Here is a 25,778-nt window from a genome sequence, read left to right on the forward strand (position 1 = left end):
AGGGGGAGGAGTCAAAGACCTGCAACAGACCATCAGCAAGCATGGCTTCTGCAAGCAACCATTCCCTCCTTCATATTCTTCTTTTTTTTCTTTTTCACTGTAGATCAGTCACTTATTGGGACCCCCTGGAAACATTTCCGTTGTGGTCTCGGCCACCGTACTCAACAGCAACTAGATGGAGCCACAGACAGTTGTGTAGTGTGAGAAGAACAGCAATCCAACGACTTTAAAAACCAAGCATAACAAATGCCCTAGCAACTAGTCAAAACACCTTAGCATTACACAGCAATTTTTCTACTGGCAAACACCACTCACATTCAAAATAAGTTGAAATATTTGTTCAAGATCCCCTGCTCAGTACCACATGTTCAGCACTCCACAGTGATGTTAAGAGTTGTTCTTCCATCCTTCATTACACCCACTCCATCCACTGACACATATAGACTGACGTAGCCCTTGATTTTCAGTTCATCTGACATTATTAGCAGAGGATGGAGGGTGCAAATCTCTCAGTCTGTTCATTAAAGGTTCCCTCAAACACTCCATTGATTTAGGGAGAAGTTTTGCAGTGATATAAATGTGACAATAATAGAACTGCTGCATGGAAGATATAAGGTTAGGGATGGAGGTTAAAGTGTGGATGGTGCATTGAGAAGCGACAACCCTGCTGGGAAAAAAAAGTCAAAATCAGACTACGGTGGTCAAGATGGATAATGAAACATGGATGGTCTACTGACTCACAGTTATGCCTTAGCAACCACATAAAACCTTCAAGAAACCACATAGCAAAGCTATGAAGTTTAAAGTGTGGACAGAAAAAAAAAGAACATTGAGAAACTGGCAAAAAAAGGTTGTTATTATGTGCAGTTGTGCTAGTCATATTGACATTTGTTTGTATGTGTCTGTTCCAATCGAGATTATGGGATCAAAGGGAAATTACAAGACAGTTAGCACATGTGACAGAGTGTCCGCCTCCCTCCCAAACATCGCTCCCCTGGGCCCTCCTATCACTGGCCCACGTCCAGCCTCACAATAGGAGATTGCGGCCAAGAAGAGGAATACAACAATGGAACGGTGCTGGCAGCGCTCACACACACCTGATACTTATTGTACTTTGTCACTGCTGCAATAAATTTAGCATTGCATCTCTCTTCTTCAGGGAACTGTTTGCCCTGTGCATGTGCAAGGCGTTTTCAAAAGCGATATGCCAATGACTTCCCGGCACCATGTCTCTGGATTAGTGGTCAACGGATAAAGATTTCTCACAGGTCGATGGTGATATCTGAGCAACTGCCTGATACAATGCCAATATTTACATAATGAAACATTGTGAAAACATTTTTTTTTGGATGTTCCTGTTGACACAAGATCCCCACCCTCAGACTTGCGTCTATTTGTTTTAAATGTACTGCAATTGTTCTGTAATAGGCCTATTTGTATAAAAACATGAATCTTTACAAACTAAGATAGATAACATTTAAAAAGGTAAATACATCAGCTTCAAAAGCTCAAAAAGGTGCAACAACGCTAATATAATAATATTTTTTTTAAAAATGAAAACAAATGAAAAAAAGTTCCAGCAATGCTAATATAATGAAAAATTTATTGCATTTTGCATGTTTGATTTCTAAGCAACATCCAGTAGAGCTTTTAGTCCACAAGTGTGCTCATTTAAAGGAATACTGATGGACTTTCATATGTTTACTTAGGATTTCATCATCGTGCATTGTCGTTTTCCAATAAATTACGCCGAACGGTGCTTCATTCAGCGCAAAAGAGTGTTTTTGAGTGGTTATGACCAGTGAAGAGGAGATATTTGATGTCATAGATTTACATATGCAGATATACATCCTGAAAGTGCCATAGATTAATGCTTTTGTTTTACTTCTTTGACAGATGATTGCAGTAAAAAAATAAAATAAAATGGCAGCAATACGTGACTGATCTATGGTTACAGATTTGAGAATAAAAGGTAAAGAATAAACACTTCACAATAAGATTCAATTCATTAACATGTTTTAATGCATTGGGTATCATGAACAAACCATGATACTTCTACAGTATTTATTAGGTATTTTTTATTTCTACATGCACCAATACATTAATTAAAAGTTGTATTTTGTATTATGAAAAAGAAACATGAATTAACAAAGTTGTATACATATTATTGGAGTATGTTTTACAATAAAATACAAATTCAGTCTTTCTACTTTTTTCATGTTTAATTCAATGTAACTTGCCTACTTTTGTAATTAATATTGACATTTTCTATCAATTTCTAAGTGAAAATTGTTTCTACACTTTTTTTTAAACAATGAAAATAGTATAGTTAACATTACCTAGACTAATAATACAGTATTGTTGAGTGTTACCCAGAACCCAATCCCTGACTACACAACCTCCTTTTTCCAGACTCTTTAAACCTTTCACCTCCTTTTTTAATTGCATAAATAAAAAGCCTGAGGCATGTCACCACTAATCCCACCTCTCATTACAGAAAAAAATAATTGACAATAATAAATAACGGCTTCGGATATTGCATCTATTGAAACCAAAATTGCTTACCAAAACCAAAAGTTCTGCGATGGAACCAGATTATCTGTTAATTGATTCCTTAATCCATTGCCTTTCCATGCATTTGTGCAATCTAAACCACTGATACCATTGATTAATATAGGATCAAACAGAAATCTAGTCTGAGATAAGCATTGCTCATCTACCCCAAAACGCTCCCTTATCAGCATATCCGTCAGGAGGGTAATTCTTCCTAATTTAAGTCCTTCTCATGCATTTCCAGGCCTTGTGAACAACACTGAAGAGCTTGCCAGGCTAAATCAACATTCTGTAACCGGCCCAAGTCTCATACTACATGATTTAAGACGCCCAGGCTCGAACATATTGTCTACACCTCCTGTCACAAAGATTAATGAGTGGCCATTGTCTTCAGCTGACATCAGATCAGTTGTTATCTTTAGATATGACAAAGCTTGCAGTTTCCATTAAGTGTGTCTAGCTGCAACATCAGCCCTCTCAATTGTCCCTATTGTGGTAGTTGTGGACTGTGTAGATGTGTGTTATGAATCCACAATGAGGTCTCGGGAGGAAAGCGGCACCTTGGAGCGCCTGTGCGAGTGAGCCTGAAAGTACGTTCCCAGCAGAAGTGAAAGGCGATAACACCTCATGTTATTTTCCTTAATTATACAATCGGAATATAATTAATTACAGCTGTAATTAAAGCCACCGTAATAACCGGTTCAACCGTAACACTTGGAGGGATTTGAAGTGTCTGAAAGCGAACACTAAAGTATAGGATCTAAATATCCAGTTGATCAACTATGGAAATGCTCAATACTTTAATTCACTTGTTAGGTTTTTGAAAAGTTTTTATACACAATACAAAAGCCTTCAGAGCACTACATGGATTATTATCTTATGGTGCATTTGAGCTTCTTTTTGAAATTCTAGCACTAAATAAAATACAAACTTCACAGTGACAGCAAGGTACATTGTCTAAAAATTACTATGGTAAGTATGGTAACACAGTATGCATGGCTGCATTTATAATGCATAGCAGCCACTTGATAGAGTAAAACTCAAGGTAATTCAGAAACGCATATCTAATGACCGGCGTTCGAATCTCACTTTGATCAGGTTGAGGACCGGTTACATTTGGTGCCGTGACCCGGATGGGAGTGAGGTTTAGGAGGGTAAGTGTAACGGACTTAGGCCAGTAAGAGCTGCATGGAAACCTTACACTATGAAGGCATCACCACCTTAATTAATTTCAATTAAGCCACTTTCATGTACAATATAAAACAGATGTGTCACCTTTATAAAACACTCAGAGCTGGTGTGAAGATACCAACTATTGCCAAGGAAGTGTAATCAACAAGAATGCAATTTATTTTAATTTATTTAAAAGAAAGAAGTTGACTGTCAAAAGCAAAGCAAACCAGCTTAACCAAGACATTCTGATTGTTCTGGCTAATATTTATCTACTACAATGCCCAATATGAAATCAAGGGAATGCAAGCATAGCTTAATGCAAACCTGCAATAATTAAATAATGCTATTGATGTGAATAGACCTTTGGTGTGAATTGATATTTTCCACTTTACGTAGATTAAAACAACTTTTCTAGGCCACTAATATGACTGGAAACTTCACAACTTGAGAAGTGCAATGGCTTTCTTTGTAAAACTTTGTATAGCATTATACATGCAGTGAACCTTGAAGAGAACGTGTGCATGGATCTCACAAAGCATTTCTGCTCTATACTTTATTGACAATAGGGCATGAATACCTTAGCATGAGCTCTTCATGTGATATGCTGGCACAACCAGAGTCTGAACTGCTATTGATCCATGTGCCGATCTTTGCCATCGATCGCACGATTCATGAAGACGTCGTGTCAGCTCCGAAGAGACATGGGAAAAATGTCATGGATTCCCAATGGCTGTGTAGTAAAGAAGTGTTAACCTAAATGCACAAAATGTGAGATGAATGTGCAGGGAGTGAGATTAAAAGCAGTCTTTTACTAAAAGTGTCTTTACTATGCATCTTCTGACAGCTGGTTTCAATGTGTGATATTAGTTATTGTTGGATCTGATTTTCTCTTTCAGATTAAATACAATGATTGCATGCGATACCTGGTAAACATCAAGATCTACAACAAGCAGACACAAGATCTGTTCTTGCATTCAAATAAAGCGAGTTGAGCAGTCTTCAAACACAATGCTTGCAGTGGGATGCTCAAAAAGCAGTGTGGCAACTGCTAAGTGTGAATTCATATGGCTTTAGGAATTATTCTTTTTTTTTTATTTAAAAAAAAAAAAGGATTTTTATTCACAAACTATTTAACGCCTGTCTGTCCACTAAATAGATCAAAACTAAACATAAGCTGTGTCTCATTGTCGGATGTCGCATTTGTCATTGAAGCTGCCTCATTTCGGAAAAGTACCCATTACATTCCAAAGTAAGAAAGAAATCACAGTAATTTCCGATTTATGGGGAATGACAGTCTTCTATAATAAGACAATAGCAATGTTTTCATCCAAAGCTGCAAATATAACTTATGAATTGGTACATCGCATGACAATATTTGCGAATTAAGCACCGTTTCCATCCCATGCTTTCTAGAGAACAAAATCGTTACCTCCTGGAAAATTGGCACACAATATTTGTTATAAAAATGGAAGTTGCTGCAATCGGGGAAGTGGCTCCTACATCATGAATGACTTGCGTAGACAGAGTGGCAGACGAAATAAACGCAGAGTGGTAATAAACGTTCGCGTTCGGGAGCCTGGGAATGCAATCATGGGAGACTCTTCTGGGAGTGAAAATTCATTTTGATTTCAGACTTTTAACTCAGGCATTTCAGAATGACCCAACCATCATTTGGGATGCTGTGCGATGAGATTGGTCCGCTGGTTAGTCCAGTTATCAAATCACATTCTCTGTTGAGGCAAAGTCACGTACGATTTTTGTTGCGTATCGAAGGATTTATTCGGTAAATGTGTTCCCATCGTAGGTCATGTGCATGTCTTCCTATCGGATTCAATTGAGTGCATCAACGTTTATGCGTATGTTTGGAATTTATGAGCATCTTGGCATTTCCATACAGAATTTTTTTGTATCCGACATCCCAAAATGTGCACATAAATGGATGATGGAAACATAGCTACTGACGTATGCGGCCAACAATTGCGACCGGAGGAGGATAAAGCCTTCGAAACGAGACAGCTAAAATGTTAGAAAATATGTCAGCATACTGGGTTTGAAGCGGTTTGAGTCATGTTTGGAGTCACACGATAATATTTCATGCATCGTTCAATTAATTCATTATTTCCATAATGATTGCCAAAGGTTTAGAAGTGAGAATGTGCAAAAAATTTCAGTCGCAACAGCAACATTTATCATAAGCGCACTGGCCAGAAACACTGATTACATATGAAAGGACATATGAGTGGACGTTTACTACATATGAAACTTTTATACAGTTAATACATTTAATCTCAACACCATTTTCATTTTTTTTTTTTTTTTCACAAATTGTGTTTCATTGGTTTCAGACCCATTTGTAATGAATCCATGTATCTATTGTGTCAATTCTCACGTTCTCTAATTCTACGATCTCATTCGCAGTTCGTAACTATTTTACGTTTTGGAAAATTAGGGTCTAATTCTTTTGAATTAGTACAATCTCATTTGTACGTTTTCATGTGATCTGTTTACACCCCAGTGACGGGTATGTTTAGGGGTTGTCCATGATTTTTTTTAATCGTTTATATTTGTACTGTTCACACGTTGAACCAATTTACACGAAATCGCCACCTCGTAAAATATTTATTTGTTTTTTATTTTTTTCTCACAAATTGTGTTTCATTGGTTTCAGACCCATTTGTAATGAATCCATGCATCTATTGTGTCAATTCCCCCGTTCTGGAATTCTAGAAACTGCTGTGGAAACGCTCAGGTTTGGCCATGACTTCAAAGATCCAGCTGTCAATAACAATGCACCTGTTCTAGCCACAGGACATCAGGGTCCAGGAAGAACGCCAGCACGGTTTGATCTGTGTAAGTCATTTGTGCCGCGGTGCTAAGTTGATTGATTTATGCATTTAGTGTGAGGCTACATTTCCTTGCCAAGCAGGATGTTTTTAGATGTTGCAACTTTTGAGTTCGTAAACAAATTACGCCAAAGAAGATCACAGAAAGTCCATTGAGAAATTGCACCAACGTGGCCCTGGGGGTAGAAGGCATCTTTGAACCTACAGACATCCATGTAAGGATTTTAAATCTAGAGCTCTATGATCTTTTCTGACATATAACCCTGCTTTCAGGCGTGGATCCTCCACAATGGCTTAAGCCATAAATATCTAGTCTGCCACATATCTGCCAATCTTAAGTCTTACTCTCAAGCACTGAAAATCTATGTCATGAAAAACTCAACTTTTCAATACGATCTCATTCGCAGTTCGTAACTATTTTAAGTTTTTGGCAAATTAGGGGCTAATTCTTTTGAATTAGTACAATCTCATTTGTACGTTTTCATGTGATCTGTTTACACCCCAGTGAAGGGGTTTAGGGGTTGTCCATGATTTTTTTTTTAATCGTTTATATTTGTACTATTCACACATTGAACCAATTTACACAAAATCGCCACCTTGTAAAATATTGTTTCCTTGGTCGGGTTTGGACTTTTCCTTCATCTTTTTGAAATAAACAATTTCAAATGTAAACGGAAAACCTTCTCCCCAATTCAAAAAGACAATCTTTTGAAATTAAAATTGCAAAAACATTAACCCATTTATGTCCGAAAGTGCACATCTATAGGCACATTTTTTCAGAGTAAAAATTAATATTTCATGTACCCATTTTGGTTTTTTACAGTACAGTACAGTACAGGAGTGCATTTGCATTTCCTTCAGCCTGGCTCATTCATTTTACTTTTGGTGTGAAATGGTCTTTACATTTGTAAAAAAAAAAAAAAAAAAAAAAAAAAACCAAGTCCAGCCCAGGTGAGAAAAAGTTACGCAAACATAACACATTACTCTCCATAAAACGTAACTAAGTAACACAATTAGTTATTTGTTTTAGGGAGTTATGCAAAATTGTAATGCATTACTTTACCCAACACTGATTTAAAAAATGTTTACAAATTATGTCTAAAAGAAAATATATTACATTACATTTAAAGAAAAGGATGTATTAATGAAATTTGGTGTTCACTAACTTGGCCCTCACAGTTGCTGTTAAGTAAAATACATTAATAAATAAATAAATAAAGTAGTATTATTCCTAGCACTAAAACACTGTTGTAATCCCAATTGACATGAAACAAACATTGGGTAGATGGGCGTTTTAAAAGATAAAGTACCAAAAATGTCCTGTGGGTGTGAGAGAGGGAGGAAAATGGTCTTATGAAAGTAAATGATGTCTGTTTTGGGAGCACAGGTAACCCTGACTAACACAATAGCAGAACAAAGGCTTATTTTGCTTAAAATGTCTGCTGTTTGTATGATCCGCGAGGAACATGCCCGACTCACAACATTTGACCTGCGCCAGTAGTCTCTTTAGCCACGCTCCATATGCTGTTTTAGCAAACAGCCAACAAGCACAGTGAGGATATACCCAAGACAGCACTTGATTAGATTTGCTGTCGACAGGGGCATACATCTTCCACTGCGACTGCTTGTGCAAGGACCACTCTTCTAAGGGCATGAGGAAATTGAATCGGTTGAGGAGTACATATCATCCCGTGTAGTTATTGACAGTAGAATGTGCTCTGAAATGGAGGCACGGGGAGGCTCAAGAGAGGCGTAATGAATATGTGCTTTGAAGAATGCTGGAGAAGAGGAAAGATGGCAGAACCTGATATGCCTAAAAGCACATTTAACTGCTACGAGTGCCGGTTTTGATGAAAAGTAAAGCTCTTTGAGCAAACCATTAGAGACAGAGGCTTTGGTACAATATTTAGAAGCACTTTATAAGGGGGCTGGACAACATAGAAGTGAGCAGATGTCGACAATAAAGAATTATTTAGTTCTTAAATTATGCATTTTTGTTGTACCCACCAATGCAATGCATGCTCATAAATGTTAATGTAGTCAGCAGAATAAATGATGTAATCCTCTTGAATATGTTCTCACATGTGAAAATAAGTAATTTATCTTGATCTGTGAGGAGTGATATGGGAAATATGTTTTATTTTATATAGTGTAAATAGCCACAAGGCTTCTTGTAAGACTTGTAGATCAGCATACATTAAAATAAAGTCAGAAAATTATATCCGCCTATTTTAAGACAAGATTGTTTGATTGATATCATGTACACAACTTAAAATGGTCCTGATTTCATTTGCTCTCTAAGCTTAATCATACTGAACTAGATTTAAAACGATGAATAACTGACATTGAATGGGCTTAAATCATAACACAACCTTTAAATGGACGCGTGTGGGATGGAGCGAAAATTTTTATCCGGGGTGCACACAGAGCAATAACAGGCCATTTTATCAACTATTTACAGAAGAACCCTTCATTGTACTGCATGCTGTGGATCAGCAACACCATATAACATCTGCCCGTGCAGGATACTAGTAGTATCTCAAATTAAAAATAAAAGAAACAAAAATAGTTTTTCAGTACAAAATCTCAAATAAATTTTTAGCAAAAGCCACAAAAAAAGTATCTAGAGAATGGCTAAATTGTTGCAACAGTCTACGCATCAAAGAGTTGAAACATAAGACATATTTATATAGGCCTATTAACCAATCAAACCTGACAAGTAGGCAGGTTTTGAATGCTCAAAACCTGACTACTTGTCGACAGATGAATTACAAGGAGCCACAAACAAACAAGCAATTAAACCAAGCAAGCAAGAGTGAGCGTTTTCAAAGTTTGCATGACACTGATGAGAATTTCTGTGAAATTCTGAAAATCTGTGAATGTGAATGGAGGGAGACTGGACTCTCTTCTGTAGTTCTCCATACATTCCTAGTCTTCAATTTCGGTTAATGAAAGAACCTTTGGAACAGGGGTGTCCAACTCAGTTCCAGGAGGGCCACTGTCCTGCAGAGATCCAAACCTAATTAAACACCTGAAACAGTTAATCACGGATGTGTCTCAATCAGCTCCCTAGTTCAGTAGTCAGGGCACTGATGAGGAAGTTGGCCATTTTAAGGGCTGTCTCAATCGCAAAGTCTTTCCATGCACTAAATCGTTCACATCTCTAAAAAGTCAATGCACTGTGAAAACCAAGGTTCATCGATGCTCACTATGTTTCCTTAAGGGAAGTTCTGAAGCACGAAACATAAATAATGCAAGCCTACTCGCCACACATAATGGCATGCGATAGATGTTTAAAAAAAAAAAAAAAAAAAAAAACATTATTATACACTATAAGGCTCACTTAAAAGCCTATAATTTTCTCAAAAAACGACAGTGCGCCTTATAATCCAGGAGCGCCTTATATATGGATGGTGAACATGCGTTCACCAAGACGGGGAGACAGCGCCGGGCGACTTACGCCACTATCTGCCAACGGATCGTGGATGCCTGGGCTGATACATCAGTCTCAACTGTGATCCGAGCTTTCACGAAGGCAGGAATAATCTCTTTATTCAGCCGGCTCACATACCCGTATTTACTTCCTGTTTTCGGTCGAAGTCCACAGTAGTTGATTGTCAAGTTCGCGTGCGCGTGCGCGATCAAACCTCCTCCGTGTGTTCATCATCTGATTCGGATGAACTATCCACTTGAGCTGATATTCTCAGAACACCACACAGCACCGTCATCGGCTGACAGTCTGAGTCTCCACTGTTGCTTAGTTACCAATGATCGCGCGCGCACTCGACAATCGACTACTGTGGACTTCGACCGAAAACAGGAAGAAAATACGGGTATGTGAGCTGGCTGAATAAACATCATTTTTATTCATATCTTTCACATTTACTGCAGTCAGATTCACCGTGTTCACTCACATGGCTGTGCACTTGTAATGTTGTTAAGAGGCTAAAAGCAGGTTTAAAACTTGTCCCGTTTAAGTCAACAGGGTGCAAATTTTAAAAAGAGGATAACACGGTCGTTTTTTGTCGTTGTTATCTGTACTGACAGCACTCCAAATTTACAAAAAAATGAGCTCAATGTTAAAATTGACCGGAGTTTTCCTTTAGCATTTGAACAACGTTACCATGGGAGTGAACGGAGTTGTCAGAACGCTTAATAAAGTTTGACTTTGTCTGACTGTTTTGTTGACATTCCCTTTAGCACATCTAGTGGATGCATAACGCAAACCCAGTCAAACCTTTGACTTCAGTATCTTATGCGCCTTATAATCCGGTGCGCCCTACATATGAAAAAAGTTCTAAAATAGGTCATTCATTGAAGGTGCGCCTTGCGCCTTAAAGTGCGGAAAATACGGTACTAAACTTCTAGGCATGAGCTGGTTGGAGCTAAACTCTGCAGGCCAGGAGCGGAGTTTGACACATGTGCTTTTAGACTGACCACCAGCTGCTTTCTTGAAGTGTTCTTTTAGGGTTTATCTTAAATAGGCAAACAAGAAAAACACCAAAAAAAAAAAAAAAAAAAAAAAAAAAAACAACGTTTAATCTCATAAATGGTCGTGTATTGATGGTGTGCTAAGCTAACATGCTAGCGAGCCCAGGCGCACCTGCCACGAGCAGTTATTGTTTTATGATTTTTTTTCTAAATAGGAATGCTTACTGAAATGTTTCAGTGCATTTGATACCAGTTTCAAATATTTAGTGAGAACTTTGATAAAAGAAATTAGGGTTTGAAACCCTATGAATAGCTTGTGAATAGCCAGTCGTTAGTAGCTATAATGCAGACAAAAGAAATGCATATTTAGAGCCATAATAACCAGTCTGGAGAGGTGTAAATGTGTGCAGAGGAGACTGAGACTGAATGGGGCACCACAAAACAATAGAGACAATAGACTGAATAGATGACTCAGAAGATGACTAAACATCAGTTTGCTAATAGAGTCTAATCAAAATAAAGTAATTTGACATGATCTTGAAAAACATTGAACTAAATACAGAGCTTTATACTTATCATTTTCAGATTTTAAATATAAAATGGTCAGACATGTGGCTTTAGCTGCAGTGCATTTCTAGATTGCTCCAGGGCCAACTTCAATTTTATTTTCATGAAGATGTTTCATAAAAATAAATTTCTAATAACTTTACAAAACTTTGAAGCTATTTAAAATTGTTTTTTTCATTATGACAATAATTAATTCTACATTTACAATAAACAACCAGGTGTCAGCTTTCAAATGAGATCATACTTGTGCTTTTAGTGCAAAGGGTTCATGAACTGTATCTGTTTTAGTTTGGGTATGTCATTTCTGGGGATTTTTCAAAAGTGGGCTTGAAGCTTAACAGGTTAAGGCATCATCGAAACATCAAATGTACAATCTACCATCATATCAGTAAGGTTTGACTACACAATAAAACACTGAATAAAAACATCTGGAGACTTTCTACCCTTCTCACTGTACAAATATTTTAATAATTTCCCTTCTATGATTTGATTAATTGTTTTGTCTCACATTATTTAGCACTCAAAAGGTTTCTGTGAGCCTGCAGTTCTATTATAACCGTCTACCTTGACAGGAGAGATTTGTAAAAAATATGTCTGGAAATGCAAGAGGGAATTTGACATCTAAGGGAATATGTAGCCGTGCCTCTTATGAAAGACTTCATGATTCATCAAAGAGATGTTTATTTGACAGAAAGGATAAGAATTGACAAAAATAGGTTCCACTCCATTACACCCTACAAGCAGAGGTGATACTCGTCCTTTCCGAAGTCAACTGATCTCTGTATTTATCGGTTTAAAAGTTAAATGCAGTTTATAGTTTGTTACTTTGTAAATCAGATGAGAATAGATGTAGCATTTTCAGAGCTACAAGGTTTTAGTAGTAACATTTTAAAAGTGTTGTTTTGTTGTTTTCCCTATGCTACAAAGTTAAATGATGCAATTTTACAGATTAACAGTCATGGTTGAATGCTAACATGTGACTCTGTGAAACTGGGATCAAGCAAGTTTTGTGGACAGTAATTGAAATGGGGAAATTGATTCAACTGACAAGTTTTACGAGTGGGCATGCATTACACTTCCTCCTGGGTGAGCGGTTCTTGAAAGGTCAGTGAACCCTGAAATGGAATTTCTCCACAACACAACTTAACAGGTCCGTTCAACAAGCCAATGACATTTATTTATTTATTTATTTATTTGTCATCACTTTATATCCATTTCAGCATGTTTTACTGATAAAATAAAGTCTTCTAGGTTTGAGGAAAATTACAGAGATGAGATTGCTAAAGCAAACATCACTTTGTTGTAAACCCCCAAACCCTATTAAATGTAGTTGATTTATGATACCTCAACAATCATCTTGCTTGTTGAGAAGAGGTGTGCTATTGCTTTTACAAGCGATGAGTCCTAAGAGGCGCCAGAGTCTTTTTGCTTGGGCCAATAAGTAACCCTTAAAAGCTAATAGAACTAGATCTTGAAACATCTAGTTCTATTAGCTTTACTTAAAACATCCTAGCAACAACATAGCAACATGTTTAGAGAGAGAGAGAGAGAGAGAGAGAGAGAGAGAGAGAGAGAGAGAGAGAGAGAGAGAGAGAGAGAGAATGTCATGTTAAAAACAGAACACATAAGCAACTGCATAGCAATTCCTTTGAAACCAGAAACAACTGGTAATCAGCACTCACATTTTCTTCAGAACATGTAAAAGTCGCAGTTTCACTAGTGTTATTATTTGTAGTGTGGTTTTGTAAAAACTTAGGTGGAAGACATATTCGGTGGGTGGGTAGTTCAGTAGGTAGTTATGTAGTTTGGTAGGTAGGCAAGTAGTTCAGTAATTCGGTAGTTCCGTAGGTAGTTCCAACGCTATGCCACGACCAATTCGTACGAGTGAGTAAAAGGTGGCTAATTCGTATGACCTCACTCGTATGAATTCGTACGATTTGTCTAAACCCACGTGATGGGTAGGTTTAGGGGCGGGGTCAGGGGTAGGTCATTCGTACGAATTCATAAGAATTGGGCAACTCGTAAAATATGTACAATTTAACAAAAATCGTATGAGTGAGGAAATATGAATTCGTACAAATTAGCCACCTCGTAAAATTCATACGAATTGCCATGAGATCGGGTCGGTAGTTCAGTAGGTAGCATGTAGTTCAATATGTATGTAGTTCAATATGTAGGTAAGTAGTTTGGTAAGTATTTCGGCAGGTAGGAAGGTATAGATCGCAAATGATTCCTTTACTTCCATCAGAAAATAATGGAGACAGAATGTTATCAGTCTCAGCAAACCTTATAATTTATACTGCAATATCCATTATGTACTGCGATTGACAATTAAAACCATCTGGGAATTCAAGAAAGGGGTCACAGAACCCCCAAGGATTGAGATTAAAATAAACGCTTTCAATTCCACTTAAAAATTACAAGTTAAAGGGGTTAGTTCAGCCAAAAATGAAAATTCTGTCAGTAATTACTAAGTAAGACACAAATTAAGATATTTTTGATGAAATCTGAGAGCTGTCTCACTCCTTCATAGGCTGCTTGGAAATTGCATCTGCCGGCCCAGGAAGTTAGTAAAGATATTGTTAAAATAGTCTGAGTGACTACAGTGGCTCAACCTTGAGTTTATCAAGCGACGAGAATACTTTTCGTTCGCAAAAATAATGACTTTATTCAATTATTCATTTTCTTCCGTGTTGGCCTATGACGTGAGATGCAATTGCACACGAAATTTCCAAGCAGCCTATGAAGAAGTGAGACAGCTCTCAGATTTCATCAAAAATATCTCAATTTGTGTTCCGAAGATGAACGAAAGTCTTACAGCGATTAGCAAACCCCTTTAATCGTGAGAACTACTCATCTGTCGGTATATAAAGAAAGCGGAGTGCTGTGCCAGGCAGACAAAGTTACAGCACAACAAACACATACTTAAAATGCTGCAACGTGTTTTAAAGCCTTCAGTAGGCTATTAGAATGTAATGAAGTGGGAATTGTAAACTGCGGTTTAATAATTGATGCTATTCTAACCGTGAAAGATCAATGAATGTTTGTGCCATCCCGAGGCCAACAATGCCCCGATGCTATAAAAACCTTGAGAAAACACTTGATATAGGACACGGTAAGTGTGGCGAAGTTACCTGTTACCTTGGGCAGTGCTAGAATCTCAGGAATATGCTAGAAGCGAGATGACGAAACCTGCAAATGTTTCATGAAGTTGCAGACTGTAGTGAAACTTAAGTTTTATGCAGAAAAAACTTAGAATATTATAGAAATAGTTCACACAAAATCAAAAGTTCTGTCATTATTTACTCGGTTCACACCTATACCGCAAAAGGTTTGTTTTTTTAAGAGTATCTCGACTTTTTTTCTTCCATATAATAAAATGAGAATGGGGCTGTCAAATTTTAAAATGACAAAAAGCACCATAAAAGCAGCATAAAATAAGTCCATATGATTTGTGTACCATATTCCAAGTGTTTTGAAGCCATACGATAGCTTTGTGTGAGGAAATAATTTCATTTCAGTTTTTTTTTTCCCTCCCACAATGTACTTTCTATCCAACATCAGAGTGTAGAGTGATTTGTACTTGAAATACATGGGAATGTAATTCCTCAAACTGAACTTTTATGAACTTTTTGAAGGTATGCTAGCTCTGACATTCATAAACCCTTTTCTATGCAAATTTGGAGCAGGTAGGCAAACACATTGTGCAGATCGCAGTAATTGTTCCTCTTCAGTCTTTGCACAGTGAGGCACCAATAAATCTGGTGCTTGATGTACAGTGAACGTCTCCTTTATCTATGAATCTTGGATTAATCATTGAACGGCAATTAGGAATTGTGTGCACAGTAGGAAATCTACCTCTCTGACTGAGTGCCACAGAATATTCATTATGCATTAAGAATGGCTTCAGTTCTCAGTTGCTTTCTCTTGGGGTCTTGCTATCAATTTAATATTATATATCCATGAGCCAGGTGTTCAAAAAAAATAATTAAAAAAAATAATAATAAATATAATCATATATATATATATATATGTATCGAAGCTACACACACACACACACTATATATATATATATATATATATATATATATATATATATATTAGAATTATAGCAATTATCCTAAATTATTATCTTAGAGAGGTAGAGAAAGCAAGCAAATTGATCACAAAATAGCCATGATTGAGCTGCCTAACTTCAACTTTCAATTATCACAATTGTAAGTATTTTTTTCTCTATATATCTGTTTATATATATTACTTTGGAAGTCAGCAGCTGCCAGTGGGTAAATTAAGAGTATATTGGCATGACTCAACCTTTGACTTTCTCTGAGCCTTTATTTATCTGTCAAGGTTTCCGTTTTCTGTGCATATGTCATTCAGTACCACTCTATAAACAAAATTATTATCCGTTGCAAATCTGATTGGCTGCTGACCTCTACCAGAGTAAAAAGTGATAACTTCTCTTTTGCGCTCACTCTTTCCCTTATGCAATGTTATTACCGGTTTCATGTCAGCTCAGTTTCCATAGCAACCCATCTCAGCACAGAGCTAATGGTGGAAAACTTCAGTGCCTAAAGTGTTTCATCCAAGTGACAGTGAGTCAACTAAAGTTCAGTCGCCCAAACCAGATAGATGTCTTTCCAACGCACCATGACCTCCCCCTGCATATGAACATCAAATCACAAATGCCCAGTCAAAACATTATCAAACCCCATGAAGAAGTGACCAAGAGTGCCTTTTTTGGTATTGGGGTTCATGTGAGAAAGAAAACAGAGAGAATAGGGTGGAAATGATGGAAAATGGACCAAAACTGTTTTTATTTTTGTAGCTCAAGTTTTTTTTTTTTTTTCATCACTAAATAATAGCACTAGGTCACACTTTACTTCAATAGTCCACTTTTAGACATTCTACTAACTGTAGTAAAAAAGAAAAGAAAAAAAGGAAAAAAAAAAGGTAGTTTCAAAACTAGCGAGGCATCTTTAAAGGGACAGTTCACCCAAAAATGAAAATTAAGTAATGAATTACTCACCCCCATGTCATTTCAAACCCGTAAGACTTTCGTTCACCTTCAGAACATAAATGAAGATCTTTTTGATGAAATCTGAGAGCTTTCTGTCGCTACATTGACAGCAACACAAATACAACTTTGACGCTTCAAAAAGTTCTTAAAGAGATCCTAAAACGAATCCATCTGAATCCAAATTATCAAAAAGATCTCTTTATGAAATTATTGAAGCGACAAAGTGTCAGTTGCGGAGGGACAGAAAACTCTCAGATTTCATCAAAAAGATCTTCGTGTTCCGAAGATGAACGGAAATCTTACAGGTTTGGAACGACATCAGACATTTTTGGGTGAAAAATCCTTTATCATCCCCCAGAGCAGTGTGGATCACTTTTGTCATGGATGGAAGCACTTTGATGGATTTCAAAACTTAAACGGCTATTCCCTAGCCTGGTTAAAACCAGACCATTCTCAGTTGTAACTGAGTTATGGTCTGGCAAAGCGTCATAGACAAATCATTTTCAGAGGGGCATCACCAACGGACGTCGCGGATAGACCTAAACCCAATCAGAGCGATGAAGGAGATGACGTATGCAGAGCGGCGGAGAAACATCTCCGAGTGTTGTTCTTTGCTCGGTTTTTAACAAAAAGGAAACGTTCAAATCGCTTAAAACAGACGCGATAGCTGATTCGAACGAGTGATGTTCGACGGCGGCATCCATCTTTGTAATGTAGGCTACAAAATCTGCTTCAAAATCCCAGCGCTGTCGTCATCATGTAAAGCCCGCCCCAACGTTTCTGATTGGTGCCTCGATTTCGGCGGATTGGAAATGAGTTTGAATGAGCTCTTTGCCAGACTAACTTTCAGAGCAAATCAAAATTTGCCGGAAGTTGTCTGGGTTTTCCCAGGCTAGCTATTCACTGCCATTATAAAGATTGGAAGAGCCAGGACATTTTTTTATATAACTCCGATTGTATTCGTCTGAAAGAAGAATGTCATGCACACCAAGGATGGCTTGAGGGTGAGTAAATCCAACGCATTTTCATCCTTTGGCGTCATATAGGTGACGCCATATGACATTTCGTCGAAATCTTACGCACATGGCATCCTTTAGCGTCAATATAACACGCACTGTTATGGGTAGGTTTAGGTCTGGGGTAGGGTACGGTTATGACGCAGTGGGATCTGCGTCTCATATTCACGCTAAACAATGCCATGTGCGTTGGATTTAGACGCACGTCACCTGTATGACGCCTTGGGTTCTGCGTCTCATATTGATGCTAAAGGATGCCATGTGCAAATGTACAAAGCGTCACATGTATGACACCAAAGGATGAGAACGGGCTGGTAAATCATGGGCTAATTTTCATTTTTGGGTGAACTATCCCTTTAATTCATTCTTCATATGTTAAATCATATGGTCTTGTCTATTCAAGATACTGACTTACAGAAAGCTTGTCAATATTTCTCATTTTATACACGTTAACCTCAGCCATGATTCATTCTAGATTACACTAAAAATATAGATATTGAAAGTGTATGACAAAATGTTTCAACATCCTTCACTTGGAACACACAAAAATTGTGTACTAAGGGTTCCTTCTCAAAGTACAGCTCCAAAAAGATTATTTAAAGCACAACACATATCTAATTGACTCAGTTATTTTAGTTTGGCAGACAGAAAAATAGTTCTTAGAATGGGTTCAAAGAACTAAATTATATACTTGATACACTAGCTGAAAAGTTAAATTTGAATAACGTATATATATATTTTTTAAATATCCGACAGTGGTGTTCATTTTCATTTCCACTAAAGACATTTAGATGAAGCCAGCACAATAAATGTCATGTATGCTGTGTGAAGTATGAGGACATTTTTTAACAATTTTTTGGAATATCTTCTTTAATATGACACTAAGAGTTAAATTTTAAACCACAGTTACTTAAATAAAACTTTTATAAAAACCCGTTGAGGTTTAAAGTGATATTCAGGTTACTCATCCACATGCCAGCTTTGACTTGGATTAGTTTGATTTGTGAACAAACCATTCAGGGGTGTGTTTCCCGGTCGCAAGCTCTGTCGTTACCAACGTAGTTCAACGATTTGGTGTTTCCTCGAACCATAGTTTCCAACGAACATTCAGAAATCAATTGTAGCAATTGTGAACCTGATCAATTGATTCATTGATCTGACCAAAAAGAACAATTCTTAACTAAACAAACATCATTACATCTGTCACAAACTCACCAAAGAGAGCTAGAAGAGATGGCAAGACTTTCAATGAATTAATAACGACTTAAAATCCAGTGATAAGGATTTGTCGTTAATATCGTTATGGCCAATAACTGAAAGATGTAAATAAACAAACAAATAAAATGTTACAAGTGGATTAAGGCATCATTTGAGTGATTTTGTACGCTCACAAAACTTTTTTATTCCCCCAAAAATCTTTGCATTCACTCACAAAAAAATTAAAATACAGCTTTTCCTCCCACCTCTTATTTCCATCACCAGTTCATTAGTGAACAAAACTTCCGGAAGAAATCAAAACCTCCAATGCAAAAAAAAAAAAAAAAAAAAACATTGAAATAACATGTTTCCTCCCATATAGTAGACTTTCCTCTGGCGCCATTTATAATAACGTTAACTCACTTTAGAGTGTAGAATTGGTTTCCTCTATTAAAGAGACACACATTTGTATTTAAAAGTGCATCATCCAGTAACTCATAGCATTAGCAAAAGCAGTTATTAATGAGTGTTGCTGGAAAATTGAGGTCAAGAGGAAACTGATTAACACTCTTGCTTTGAGTTTCATTGGTAATGAAGAGTTGATAAAGCGGTGGTCTTTGCTTTATGAGACTCATAATAAAATGCAAACATTTTCTAGGCTTAATCTACCATAGCATATAACAAAGAAGATTCAAAAAGTAAGAGTTCTCGTTTCAGTGTGCAATTACGCCGATGTTTCTTTAACAAGACAAAGCAATTTGCTATAAAGCCCAAGCATCAATATCATGGCAAATGATACCCAACATTGAGGCTTTAAAATGGAAAATTACTAAAGAGAAAGGAAATCACTTTCCCCCGGAAGACGAATGCTTTGCACTCGACCAATCGTTTGTAATTTTAAACCTCTTTTTCAAAGATTATAGCTCCTGGACATTATGGGGGGGAAAAAAAAGTAGAAGAGCACTTTACACTGCGTGTTTGAGGTGCAAACGTACACGTGCCGTCTTGAAATCATGTTAGTGTGATACAGAAGATCCCTGTACTTGAATATGACAGGCACAGAACAATGAACTAATTCAGAGCACTTCGTCTAGTTCAGAAGAGAACAAACCTGATCTGAAATCCTGTTAATGTTTGTGTTAAGGAACATTGATGATATAAAAATCTGTCCTTAGTTAGAATAATGGTGAAAAGGACAATCTTCTCTTACTTTTACGAAGTGCCAAAAAACTGGGTCAACTCCTGCACTGTTCAGAAAGAAAACTCTGATGCTAAATTATGTATTGCACACACGTACACCAGGTTATTAGTCCACTTCCTCATGGAAACTCTTCAGCTAAAAAGGGGCATTTGCTCTGAGCACCCCTCAAACTGAATGCGTTCTGTCCTACCGGTCAGACATAATGCTAGAGAAAACATTCTTGTGGGTTTCAAAAAAAAAAAAAAGTCCCCAGGCACCTTCGTACGGGAGAATTATTTTAAATCACAGAAATTGATTGAAGGGCCACCTCACTCTATGGATTGGGTTTCTTATTTCAACATTTGTCCTTGGAGCAACGTGATGACTTTTAAAGCCTTTAAGGGTAACAAGCGGCTCAGTGGGGACGTGTGAATGTGAAAACGGTAACTCAGTTATCTTCAGAAAGGACATACTGTACAGGACAAAGTGTTTTAAGGCTTAGCGTTTGCAAACCAATGAAGCAATCGATAACAATGAGCACTCAAATCACATAAGCAATACTGTATCTCGCAAGGTTATCGGATTTGAAGAGTTTAGGTTTCACTCAAGACTTTCAGTGTATCTTTATTTCAGCAACCTGCAATGGTGAATACAACATTTATCAATTTAAGGTCAGAGACCAGAAATGAATTGCATACTTTAACTGGTTGCAAAAAAAATTTCTTACTTTTGTGCATGAAAAAAAAGTGTTTTTTTTTTTATAAAAATGGATTATTATAAATGAGTGAGAACACAATCACAGTAACGACAACCGTTGCCATGTCTGCACCACTTCACCATGTCAAGACAGAACGACTAGCATGTATACATTTTCAACGTGTAGTCTGACATGTTTCTTGTCAACGTTCTTAAATGTTTATTCAAATCAAAAAGAATCACAGAATCAACTTAAATACATTAATTTTGACCAACAAATATACTTTTAACTAGTTAAATCAGTTAGACATGTGTTCAGGCAGAAACACATTCATTATTAACAGGTAAAGCATGCATAATCCATCATTACACACACATGTGCTGATGCAAAGGAACACCCGTGTAATTTAGCACAATAGATTTACTCTAAAACAAATTAAACCAAGGATTGTCTAAAAAGAAAATAGATTCACACCGTTCTAATTTCCTCTCAAAGACCTTCCAATGATTTGCTGGAGTACTTTCAGGGCCAACGTTTAAACGCTGTAAATCCTTACACCTTTATCACCTCATTTCCAATTCACTCTTCTTTTCAAATGCCATAATAATCCGCTCTTTTTGCCCTCCACCCCCTATTTGCGATAAATCAGCGAGCCTCACGTCTTTCGCAAATGTCCCTCACTAACAAGTGTGGAGGAAACGTTCCAAAGCTCTTTGCTCAACCATCATTGTTCTTTAAAGACAACTGTTGCTTTCTTACAAATACAGACAAACAAACAATGAACAAAAGACAACATCATACATGCTGAAGCAAAATTAGACTAGAAACAAAACTCCTCCCAAAGGTATTCCCAGTGCATTAGAAAATGATTCTGGGTACCAAAAAATGTTGCATAGGACTGGCGCATGGCCAGATAATAACACAAAAGAGCTCTTTTTATAGATTAATAGAAACATTATGCATGGCAGGAATGAGAGCTTTCCATATTCCGCTTGCTCATAGAATTGTGTAATCTAGCCTCATTGTCTGGCTGTAAGTTGACGTGATCATGATAAGGCTTAGTGTGAGTTAACTTACTCCTTTTTCTTCCTCTAAAGTTATATTAAGTGCTATGAAAACCTGCAATAGGACTGATGATGGTAGCAAATTCTTGACTGTTTTTTTAATAGCTATACAACAGGGGATTTCAGTTGGTTATAAACACCCCGTTGGGGAAACGCTGAGGGAAACGTGATGGAAATTAGTATTTTAAGCAAAAAAAAAAAAAAAGCGGAAAAAATGCTTTTCTTTCTTTTTTTTAAACAAAGATAATTCATAAGATACTCTCGTGGGTATTAAGCGTTTTAATTTTGAGGTTAATATCTGGAAGGTAGGCCACCTTGACTTAAATTTGTGTAAAGGTAAGTAGGCTAACATTAATTACACTTGTGTACCTGGAAATGCATGTATACAAGAAGACCAAAAATGTATTGTATTCCTCCCGGAATACTGAAGGAACTGCAAACTACATCAGTTTTGCTTTGTATTGGAAACACTACACAAAGCTAAACCAGATCATTTTGCTTTTGAGTTTAAATGTGAGACTTGCACATTTACAACATCCCAAGACACCCTCTACATACAATTAAGCGATTAGCAAAGCTTCCAATTACAATCCAATTACCAATGACAGTGTAAGGAACAAGACTGATGAGATTGATCAGTCTCGTTCAGCCCTGGTAAACCGCAATTGGCTGACATGAAGAAATACTTGCAATAGTTTCTATTCCCATTCTCAAGTATGTCATGCACACACAATGTAGGCCCTAAAATAACAGAAACGCAAGATCTGATCAGATAAATAATATAAATGCAATGATGACTTCCGAGGAAGGGCTAAACACATATGTTTGTGAGATTTATGCCACTGAATATTTGACAGGTATTTTAGTTGTATTACTTGGCAAGAAGAAATTCACAAACAAAACAGTAAATTTCGCTTTGTTTTCAAAATTATATCAAGGCAATTTTTTTTTTTGAAAATAAAAAAATTATACCCCAAATGATTACATGCATGGCCATATTTCATTAATTTATCATAACATGATAAATTAATTTGACTGCCGTTTGTGCTCTGAAAGCATGTACGGGTCGCTTGATGTCTAAATAGTGACACACGGGGCTCTTTGCCGGGCAGTATTTCACATCTTAAAGATGAGAACCTGAAATTGGCTTTACCAAAGTGGTCACAGTATTTTACAACCACCAAGATTGGATATCAAGCTAGACGCGGCTATGAAGGTTTTGCTCTATATTTTGAACAAACTTGTCTGCCAGGGTTTGATTTCCACTGTTATCACACAATCATGTCATCACAACATGACTTCACAGTGTGTTTTTTCTCAGGCTGTCACTGAGAGAATTACTATCATTACAATTCAAATATGATGATCTCAACAAAGGCCTATCAAATCAGTAATAGATATGATATATTTGCCTATGTAAAAGAGTTGACTTAGACAGTAGTTGAGTGAATCATGGTAATATATCGGTCAAAAACTAAACAGAAATAATTAACCAGCTTTCATGAGAAATCAATTTAGTTGTGCCTCATAAAGTCTACCACAAATTCTCATTCATCAATTAATCTAAAGCATATGCGGAAACAGTTCATGAATAGCCTACCTCAAACCACCACTACATACACATTAATATTGGTTCTAGACATTATATGTCAACAACACACACAAATGGAAACGAAAACCAGTCCTTGACGCACAAAGCTAATCCAAGTTCCTCTAAAAAACACAGAGGCATGTGCCTACCTTGAAACCACTAGCCGGACCGCTAACACATGCTACGAGGACCCCAGGTATCCATCGATTTTGCCTGTATTACGTGGTACTGCATTACAGACATGTTCCATATAAACTTGGATGCGGTTTAATTGATATAATCATAGTGTTTAAGATTATACTGTTGCACAGAAGTGATTGAAAGAGCTCACTTCAACAGTGTCAGATTGAACCGGCCGATGCTGAAACATAAGAGCGTGTGTGCACAGTCATTTATAGATACTCAGCATGTCAGCAACACATCTGGCTCAGGTAACGACAGCTTTTCACGCTGTGATGCAAAGGAAGACATTAAAAATGGTATAATTTATCCTTATGACAAGTGTCGGAGAATGTTAATTTTAAAAGCAATGAGTTTTAATAGTATATCATTTTAGTTTGTTATTTTTAATACATTTTAAGTTAATTTTGCATTATGTAATTGCTTTTTACAACTGCTGCACAACAGTTGGAATTGCTTTGACAATTATTGACTCTCATTCTTTTTTATAGTCTTGGTAAGAAGCTGAATCGAAAATTGATTGCATAAAGTCACATAATCTGACATGATAATAACACTCATTAAAAGCATCCCTCTAATCATCATAATTACATCTGAATATAATTAACATACCGAAACATCTCAGGAAAACGAGAACCTAAAATGTTAGGCAGTTTAACCTCTATGAGCCTCAGTTCTTTAATTCTTGTTATAGTGGCATTATATAAACAACAGTTCTGTGCAAATAACTGTAAAACACTGACATTTAAGGGAAGTGATTTGAAGCTCTTGAGTATTTTCAGCTTTATACGCTTTTATTATGTGCAATAGCAAAGTTTATTTTTATCCAGCTCCATTATTATACTGGGCTAAGCAGTTTTTAAAAGCCTATTCCACTCATTTGCTGTCAGAGATGAGATTAGAGAATAATCTACAAGAGACACATCAGTAAGTTTCCCACAAAACAGGTCAGATCAACAACCAACTGGTCCGGACCGATAATGAATCATCTACTGAAGTTGCTGTTATTGTTTCACAGATTTGGAAAAAACATTTGCATGTATATTTACAGTGATAATGACATTGTTAACCGGTAAAATGTCAGATGCTCAATTCAACTCTTGAGACGTCCAATTAGATGAAGATATAGCTGAGAATTACTCAATTATGTGTGTGTACTTCACCTTCCCGAAAACGCATTATGACATATATCTCTGTCATATGGTAATCCAGAAAGACATCGGTGCAGTGCTGTATGGAGGGCACATTCCTTGAGATAAACTACTGTAGATAAATAGAAAATAGTTTTTATTTGTGTATATGGAATAGACTATTTCCTCCGTTCAAGTTTGGGTTTGGTAAGATTTTTTGCTTTAAGTAAAAAAAAAAAAAAAAAGATCTTATGCTCAACAAGGCTGCTTTTATTTGATCATAAATACAGTAAAAACAGTAGTGAACTATTATTGCAATTTAAAATAACTGTTTTCTACTGTATTTTAAAATGTAATTTATTCCTGTGATCAAAGCTGAATTTTCAGCATCATTACTCCAGTCTTCAGTGTCACATGATCCTTCAGAAATCATTCTAACATAATGTTTTGCCGCTTCAAGAAACATTTCTTAGACGGTTTTACATAAAATATTGACCGGATTTTGAATCTTGAATCTGAGTCATTTCAATAATAAGATTCATTCAAATTAATTCAGTTAATTAAGTTACTCCAGTGCAGAAGATGGTGACAAGTAAGTTGTTTTGTGTGTGTGTGTGTGTGTGTGTGTGTGTGTGTGTCCTGTTCTGATAAAGTCACTGAATCGGTTACTGTTGTTCAAACTGTTATAAAAACCCATCAATTTAATTGTGTATGCTTGTCATCGGACATTTGTGCGTGTTCAAAATTAATCATCTCCTTCCTCCTCTTGTCGCGAACAAGATTGACGCAATCAGTCTGTCAGACAATCCACAGTCACACATGAGATGTGTTTATTTAGTTACGAAATAACAAACACAATATTCCACAGTTCATTTGATTCGTTCAAGAGCAAGAAATCTCGATCAGTGCAACTTCGAAATTTGAATGTCATTTAGATTCAAAACAATGACTCGTTCAGTCCTCGGCTGCAGGAACGTCGTGATTTGTACTCTATAAGAATTTATGACTGAACGTGTGGGTGACACGTGACATTTACCTTTACAGGAGGCAATCGTGCCCTAATGGCTAGAGAGCCAGACTGGTGGTAACCTGAAGGTTGCGGGTTCGATTTTCAGCCCTTGAGCAAGGCATCTAAA

This window comes from Rhinichthys klamathensis, unplaced genomic scaffold (genome assembly GCF_029890125.1).
Source record: "Rhinichthys klamathensis goyatoka isolate OS25496 unplaced genomic scaffold, OSU_Roscu_1.1 h1tg000157l_1, whole genome shotgun sequence".
NCBI lineage: Eukaryota > Metazoa > Chordata > Actinopteri > Cypriniformes > Leuciscidae > Rhinichthys > Rhinichthys klamathensis.